The 9274-nt window shown below is 46.9% G+C and overlaps 1 long non-coding RNA gene across 1 annotated transcript; it reads right to left on the bottom strand.

The window, feature by feature from the left end:
* Positions 1-5850: 5850 nt before the first annotated feature.
* Positions 5851-8867, bottom strand: LOC125533295. The gene is made up of 3 exons (XR_007294217.1): positions 8561-8867; positions 6638-6767; positions 5851-6164 (listed from the first exon to the last, which is right to left on the bottom strand). It is a non-coding gene; the product is annotated as an uncharacterized LOC125533295 (long non-coding RNA).
* Between the last annotated feature and the right edge of the window lie 407 nt (positions 8868-9274).

The raw sequence follows: 9274 nt of genomic DNA, 5'->3' as shown, positions 1-9274 counted from the left end.
GGACACATGTCCACGGCGCCCGGTGACAAGCGGCGTTAGTGAGAGGGGGAGAAGGCGACGGAGGTCACGCGGCCACTGTGGGAGAACGAAGACGAGCACAGGATCAAGAGGAAGGCGATGAGCACAGTGCAGAGCGCACTCTGGCGTTGGCCGGACCGTGCCCGTGCTCGCTGCGGCGAGCTCCGGCGTCAGCGAGCGCCAGGGAGGAGTTAAAGACGTTGAGAAAATGATGGTGGCGCAGTTTGACATGCTCGGGCAGGCGAGGGAAGTGAGCATGCGCGAATAGAGCATTCGGCGGCACCCAGAGCGCGTCGACACGCATGCCTGGCATCGTGGACACGCGTGGTCACCGCGCGAACTCTCTCCTCAGGCCAGCCTTCGTCCAAAAATCATGTCTAGCATGTTGTTCGTGGTGGTTTTGAAGTTTACCACGGTTTGGTTTGGATCCAGGTGCAGTAGAAAGGATTTTACAAGTCAGGTAAGTTTCTGACCAGTAACTTTGAACAGTTACTGTGGTCAAACGGCTGAGAGATTGAGGCTGCACTTTGGAGGCTTGTTATAAGTTACTAAGGTAAAGATGCACAAGAAAGTTCAGGTCAAATGGAGCAAGTAAAATGGTAGTTGCTGTAGAAACCACCATTTCTGTCCAGAACAGAAAAGATTTTCTATAGCAAAAATATTCCAAAAAATGATGAGATATTTTTGCTCGGGAAGGTGCCCTAGGGTCCACAGAATATTTGTGAATTAATTCAGATTTTTCTGAGCCATAAAAATTGGTGTTTCTTTGAAGCAAACAGATCTGGCTTTAGGTTTTTGAGAGAAAATGAATATTTTTCATTTAAGAAAAATATTCCAAAGATTATTTTGGGGTGGATTAGAAGTGAGATGATGATTTAGGAGGGAAGTGAAGCACTTGGGTGAAAGCCAAAGATGCCCAAGTGTTTAAGTCCATATGAAAAGATTCAAAATTCCAAGGTTCAGAAAATTTTCAAATGAAAATTCAAGCAGATAAGAGAGGGCAAAAACCAGGCTGTCACAGGGCGTATGGAAAAGGTTCCTAGGATCGAGCGTCAGAGGTAGACGTGACTAAGTTTTCTGATGCCTCCTCTCATACCCTCATATTATGCGTTCAGATCCATGGAGAGCCGGAAAGTCTCCGCTTGAAGCTACTGGGCACGAGCGTCCAAAGCCACCCGCTCCGCGACCATCCTGACCTCTTCTGCTGCTAAATTTTCCTTGGCCTATGCCATCTCTTCGCGTATCCGTGCCACCTCCGCGTCATGCTGAGCTTTATCTGCCGGCTCTAGAACGGTAGTCAACGGAGCCGTCAGCTTATCCGTGAGGTCCATTAGCATCTGAGCCGGGGGCGCGCGGGGTCTCCTGACCCGGCCGCTGCCGACCTGGTGGTTGTTGCTGCTGCAGTCGTGGAGTTCTGACCATGTTGAGTGCCCGCCATGAAGACTGGCTCGATTTGGCGGCTCGAAGGGGTCTAGAATACTGCTGCCATCGGAACAGCCCATCGAGGAGCCCGATCCCATCTCCCTCGCTCATCCTCCCCCTCTCGTCCTCCCACACCGCCGCCACTCATACACCCGCATCGCGCCCGATCCCCTTGCTCCCGATCCGCACGCCTCCAGTGCGAGACCCGCGCTCCGCCCTCGCCGGAGCAGAGAACCAGGCCGGAGCCCCGTCGCCACCCGCCGCCGTCGGCGACCACTAGGAGGGCCACCCCGCGCGCGACCCCGAGCCTCTCCACGCGCGTGCGCGACCATCGCTTCGCTCCCGCAGGCGCGCAGCGTCCCGTGGCCCCTGTGTTCCTCGCCCCGCCGCCGCACCATCTTCTCCACTTCCTGCCATCGAGCGTCGCTCTGCCCTTGCTCCATCCTCTGCTTCGCCTCTGCACCACCGGCCTTCAGGCTCGACGCCCGCCCCGGCCATCTTCTCCTGCTGCCTCGAGCAGCTCCTTCACGGCCAGCTTCCACGAGATCTCCACCCCCCCTTGCTGCCCGGTTGGCCTTGTTTTCCCCTCTTGTCGCTGCCAAGACCCGGCAACCAGGGACGTCAAGGACGCCTTCGTGGGTTCCTTTCGCCAAGTACCACGACCGGCGAAGACCAAGTCAGAGACCTCCTCGAGCAGGAGCGTTTTTGGAATCACCAAGGCCACCTCAAGTTCGACTACGTTTTGCCGCCTCGACCGAGACCAACAAGTACCACAACGATGCATCATGTTCATCTACCGCCGTCTTTGGAACCGATAAGAACGCCAAGTACCCCTACGCACGAAGACGCCAAGTCCGTTTCGGGATTCGTCAAGTACCGCTACCGATATGGCTCGAACGTCTACGAAACGTGTACCACTACCGTCGCAAGTACCACTCCGGACCATGTACGACGACCGTCACCGAAGACCCATGTAACGTGAACGTGAACGACTACCGTCGCGAGTACCTCTACGTCATCATATACCCCTACTTCCCACGACGACCCCGTGAACAACTACTTCCCCTTCGACACGTGTACCCCTACCGCCGAACTCGATCCGTTCTGATAACACACGCTTCGAAGGTATAACCCCGAGACGATGCCCGTAAGTGAATGCATGTTGTATGAGATGCACCCTTGTTCGATAACGTCGCCCCTCTTTTGCCTTGCCACCGACATGTGGGAACTCGGTATTCGAGAGCACCCCACATTCTATCGCATGTCACGCTCCCCGTCGCATTTTCTTTTGCACCGGGATCTCAATCGAGTTACCGGAACCGATATGTTGCCGTGGCATCATTTTCAGATTCGTTGCCGTGGCACCCCTTTTCTTTCCACCACGGTGACAAATGCTTCATAAAGCTCTTATCAACATTTTCTTAAAAACTTGCATAAACTTGTTCATGTCATCCGCATCATGATAACAACAATTAAAAATGCTTAAAATTGTTGTTGCATTAAATTGCTAATGCATATGGGGATTTACCGAAATTGTTGTTCGTTGCTTCCGGCCTCATTTAACCTTGACTAGATAGGTAGTTTTCATTTGCTTCACCTCTTGCCATGTTAATCAACATTTAATCTTGTTGGGTACATAAGCGAGAGAGAACTAAATAATTGATGTGGTGTTTTGGCAATATGCAACTCGTTGCATATCGAGCTCCACTTAATTTGTAGGATTGTTTGTGCATTTTGCCATGCCATGCTTCATTAAACCGGACATGCATCATAATTGTTTGTGCATCATGCCATGTCTATGCGTTGGTTGTTTACTATGTTGTTTGCTTCTTTCCGGTGTTGCTTCTTCGGGTTGGTTCCGATAACGTCGTGTTGTGAGGATCCGTTCGACTACGTCCGTTTAACTTCGTCATGGACTCGTACTTCTTCCTTGCGGGATTTCAGGCAAGATGATCATACCCTCGAAATCACTACTATCTTTGCTATGCTAGTTTGCTCGCTCTTTTGCTATGCCAATGCTATGATGCCTACCATTTGCTTGTCAGCCTCCCAAATTGCCATGTCAAACCTTTAACCCCCCATGTCCTAGCAAACCGTTGATTGGCTATGTTACCGCTTTGCTCAGCCCCTCTTATAGCGTTGCTAGTTGCAGGTGAAGATTGGAGGCCGTTCCTTGTTGGGGTTTTTATTTACTTGTTGGGATATCACGATGTATCTTATTTAATTAATGCATCTATATACTTGGTAAAGGGTGGAAGGCTCGGCCTTATGCCTGGTGTTTTGGTCCACTCTTGGTGCCCTAGTTTCCGTCATATCAGTGTTATGTTCCCGGATTTTGCGTCCCTTACGCGGTTGGGCTATTATGGGAACCCCTTGACAGTTCGCCTTAAGTAAAGCTCCTCCAGCAATGCCCAACATTGGTTTTACCATTTGCCACCTAGCCTCTTTTTCCCTTGGGTTTCCAGAGCCCGAGGGTCATCTTATTTAAACCCCCCCGGGCCAGTGCTCCTCTGAGTGTTGGTCCAACTGAGCGATGTTCGAGGCTACCAGGGGCAACTCTGGGCTGGCTTACCCGACGTCTGGCTCATCTGAGTGTGCCCTGAGAAAGAGATATATGCAGCTCCTATCGGGATTTGTCGGCACATTCGGGCGGTGTTGCTGGTTTAGTTTTACCCTGTCGAAATGTCTTGTTGTACCGGGATACCGAGTCTGATCGGAACGTCTCGGGTGGAGGTCTATTCCTTCGTTGACCGTGAGAGCTTGTCATGGGCTAAGTTGGGACACCCCTGCAGGGATTTGAACTTTCGAAAGCCGTGCCCGCGGTTATGGGCAGATGGGAATTTGTTAACGTCCGGTTGTAGAAAACCTGAACTTGACCTTAATTAAAATGAATCAACCGCGTGTGTAACCGTGATAGTCTCTTTCCGGCGGTGTCCGGGAAGTGAACACGGTTGTTGGAGTTATGCTTGACGTAGGTTGCTATAGGATCACTTCTTGATCATAGTTTTATCGACCGTACTTTACCTTCTCTTCTCGCTCTCATTTGCGCATGTTAGCCACCATATATGCTAGTCGCTTGCTGCAACTCCACCTCATACCTTTACCTTACCCATAAGCTTAAATAGTCTTGATCGCGAGGGTGCGAGATTGCTGAGTCCCCGTGGCTCATAGTTACTTCCAAAACCAGCTTGCAGGTGCCGATGAGTCCGTGCAGATGACGCAACCAAGCTCAGGAGGAGCTCGTTGAAGATCTTGTCCTCTGTGTTGTTTCCGTTCTAGTTGATCAGTAGTGGAGCCCAGTTGGGGTCGATCGGGGACCTTTGTCGCATTTGGGGTTCTTCTTTTATTTTGGTGCCGTAGTCGGACCCTATTTGAATTTGGTTGATGTAATGCTTTATTCATGTAATTGTGTGAAGTGGCGATTGTAAGCCAACTATGTATCTCTTTCCTTTATATATTACATGGGTTGTGTGAAGATTACCTCACTTGAGACATATGCCTTCAATGCGATTATGCCTCTAAGTCGTGCCTCGACACGTGGGAGATATAGTCGCATCGAGGGTGTTACACCTACGCACTATGGTGTTGAGTACTTGGAGGGCACTCTCCTAGGGATCGAGGGATACGCGATTGGCCGGATGACGAAGAGTCGCCGAGGCAAGCTCTACATCGAAGAATCAGGCTGGGGTGCCGAGGCCGACTCAATTGAGTACGGGTACCGGGTCTCCTTCGGCAAGGTCCACGTCTTCATTGGCATAATCGACGAATCTGGTCCTGAGCCGGACATCAGCTCCAACACCTTCGGGCCGGCTTGTCGCGCCAGACCCGGCCAGGCACAAGCCGGCTGGACCCATGCTTTCGCCAGCTTCACCCATGGGGTCAGTCTTTCAAGCGGTTCCACATCTGGCGATGACACGCTAGTCAACTCAAATGGCGAATCCTCAGTTGGAGGCACCGACTCAATTCTCCCACTTTTCGATGACACGCTGGGGGGCTACTCCGATGATGAAATCAACCCGGAGGTTTTCGAGCCACCTCGCCGAGTGGCCCACTACTAGGAAAATGCTTACCAGTAGCGCTGGTTTTTTTGCTACCAGTAGTGCTGGCAGACGCGCTACTGCTATGGCGCTACAGCTATTTTTTAGCAGTAGCGCTTGTTTGTCCCAGCGCTACTAGTAACTGAAGATAGCAGTAGCGCTTTTTTGTAACCCACGCTACTACTATCATAAGTACTAGTAGCGTGCATTTCCCCCACGCTACTACTAATTAATTAGGACTAGTAGCGTGCACCTTTTACCACACGCTACTACTAGCTAATTAGGAATTAAAAGTTAAAAATTAGATGAAGTATTCATGGATGGAAATCAGAGACACATCCAGTGCAAGATAAACTAAGGTCTCAGAACCATCTCAACTGGAAGAGATCACAAGAATCCATTTAACATCGGACGCACACAACCATCATCGAAACGTGGGTACCTTCCCTAGTGTTCACCACCAACCTAAACAAACCACTTCTCTAGATGTATCTACCAAGGCTCGAAGTTCAGACGCCATTGGACCCGAATCCTCCCTCCCCTCGGAGGGTGGCGTCAAGGTCCTCCACCTCGGCGACCTTCGGTGTCACGATCACCTGGACGATCATCTGTGTGACGTGGCCGCCGGGCTTCACCGGGTTGAAGAGCACAGTGCCCACCGGGCCGCGCTAGTTAGAGTCGATCACCCTTGCGTCCACGTCGGGAAAGTGAAAACTTGTTAGTATGCAAATATCATCAGTTCAACCAAATCGTATATTACAATTCACAAGACCCATTAAGTTAAGGTTCCTTCTCATCTAGCTATTTAAAAAAGCTCATGCCGAAAATATATGCTTAATTCCTCACTTGCTATTCAAACTAAATGGTCTAGGAATGCACATGGTTACCATGGATACCAGTCTAGATTAGTACTGTCTATAAAGTTGCAATTCCTAAAGTTGATCATCTCTTAGTTTTGTGAGGAAAATATACTCCTTTTTATAAAGCGTACAACTACAAATATCTTCTTACGATCTTAGCTAAGAGATATAGTTAAAATATGAACACACACCATCTTTTTTTGAGAATATAAACACGTATAATAAATATGTGAAAACACCAACTTTTTACATAAAGCAAAGATGAAGAATTCAGATATTCAATCATTATGTGGCACTCACCCTCTTGCGAATGCTGACTCGATCTTGGAATCCATCCATAGCTCACTCATTCTCATGTGAAGAATAAGTTGGTGCTTGTATTGCACCTTCTTTAATGCCATCAAAGAGAGCAGTTCTGGCATTTCAGTAGCTACAAAAAGTACAGAAAATAGTTATATAAGAATGCATATAGATTTTACAAGTGCATAGAAAAGCATGAGGTCCAAAAGAAACACAAGAGTATTTTTTATATTTTTCTGTAAATCACAAGTCAATAAATTCTCAAAACATCATCACTGGCATTGCCATAAGTTTTTTGTGTTAGCAGATTTATTGTTAGGGTATTCGCTATATATAGTACCACATCAGGTAGAGTGTTATGTTTACTTGGCGCCGCAATGTTTGGCACCAAGTTCAGTCTTCACACACAAATATAATACATTACTGAGCGGGACAAGGCAAAGAAAAACACATAAATTTTGTAGTTACTAAATCATTAGCATTAATCAGTGTCTTCTGCTATCCTTTGTTACAATATCAAGTTAGCCAATGTAAACAAAAGAAAGCAAGACCAAACTACTATAGCTTCACCTTTAGATCATTTTGGGTCCATTGCAAAAGTATGATATGAACATACTACCTACACCAGTACAATTGATTGAAACTCAAGGCAAAGAAACTGTGAATAAATCAAACTGGATACGGGCCTACAATCAATAAAATTGGATATGTTCTTGCAAGCTACAAAGATCTTCAGAATTACTTGCAATCTGGTTTTTGCAAGCTACAAAGATGTTCAGAATTACTTGCAATCTGGTTTTTGCAAGCTACAAAGATGTTCAGAATTACTAATTATCCAATTACCCTCTCTTGGGCCAGAGTGATGTCTCAATATAACGCCACATTTCTCGAACTCTCGGAGAACAGGCTTGGTATCTCTAAGCGAGAATCTATGAGCGGGGCAGTAAGATAGCTTACTAGTATTGGTCTTGTACTTGAGGTGGAAGAATATAATAGAGTACCAGTACATAGGTGCTAATTACAATTAGTAAATATTGTATTGGTGAGACAACAAGACAAGTAGTAGTGCTCTGTACCGCGGCTAGGGAATTATCCTCTCTTCATTTGGGGTTAATAATGTTGATAGACTATCGCTGGTAGTAAGACAGCCACTAGTGTTGTAGTAGTTTAGGAAGATGAACATAATACAGCGAACACACACAGCTAAAAAGTATGTACTAGTAGAATACGGACAGATTACTAAGTGGAGTAGCAGTAGAAGGGACCTAAGCTACAATGCTACACCAAGAAGTGTCATAATTCTGAAGGAAATTGTTCAGTTTAGAAGTATTCAACAGAGACACTTCAATCACAGAGCTCAGTATCTACTAGCTTAAATTCAAGTGCAAGGTTTCCATCTAAGAAACTATCCACACATATAGTAAACGACTAGTCAGAATACGTAAACATCAAATCTTATACTACAAGAGTTGGCGGCAGTTACAAAGCCATTCTTCTTAAACTAGTAGGAACCTTGCCGTTGCAGCGTATTTGGGGGCATTGGACATGCTCTCCATGATTGGTGGCGGGGAGGAGAGGGAGTTGAATGAATGTCTATTTAAAAAAGGGGTAATAGCACGGAAAAGAGAAATTGGCCTCAAGTAGATGAAAATGACAGAACAAAGTTTGAGTGGTATTTCAGTGAAACAACATAGTTTAGTGCCACTTCATCCAACAGATTTATGTACAGAGAAAAGAACAAATAAAATTAATTTTCAGCAGACATATATTTCCATGCATGTTGTGTAGTACAATAGCTACGAAAATAAATATACAAAACCGAAAAAGTGAGTGATTTCTATAAATAAGACTACGCCTATGTAATATGGTTATGAGATAGACAAGCTGAAATATTAGAACAATTTTGTACACAGCAAACTGTACCTTGTCAGCAAGCTGAAGGAGCTCCTTGGCTGTCCCAACATCTGCGGAGGCACACAGGTTGCTCCGCTTGGCCTCCATCACCACGAACAACTTTTTCCCCTTGCGGTTCTTGGCCAACCCCGCCCTCTTCACAAACCCTTTCCTAACCACCTTCGGATTAGCCCGGCACATCAAATGGACGTATATAAGCATACATACAAATGGTAACAAGAGAAACAAGGGTTGGGCAACAAGGCAGTTTCACTCGTATGTACCTCGTGTGGCTGGTCATCACTCCCCAATTCTAGAGCATGTTTTGGCCAACAAGGACCGACCATTTTTTCACACCTTCACGGCCTCATTACTCTCCAATTCGGTTAACCTATTACTCCTACATCAGAAGGATGAACAATCATAATGTGCAGGAAATCATACTTACTAGAGTGATCTTGTCACACACAAGAACAAGAGATATAAAATAGCAGCAGCAGGTGCAAGCTAACCTAATTAAAGATTCGGTTTTCTCCTCTCTGAAGATAAAAAAGTTTCAGTTTGGTTGTGACACCTAACGTAATTAATTCAGGCACGGCATGAGAGGGATAGAGGGACCTTGAAGAGTAGGAAGAAGCAGACCCGGAGGAGCGGTGGTCTTCTCTTCACTTGTCGGTGGTGCCCTGTGCGTGACCCCTGTGGAGAAGAGAACAAGGATGGAGCCTTGCTTCCATGTGCGTGAAG

Source organism: Triticum urartu, chromosome 1 (assembly GCF_003073215.2).
Source record: "Triticum urartu cultivar G1812 chromosome 1, Tu2.1, whole genome shotgun sequence".
NCBI classification, from domain to species: Eukaryota; Viridiplantae; Streptophyta; class Magnoliopsida; order Poales; family Poaceae; genus Triticum; species Triticum urartu.
Note: the sequence above shows the minus strand (reverse complement) of the source record. Positions and strands in the feature narration are given on the sequence as shown.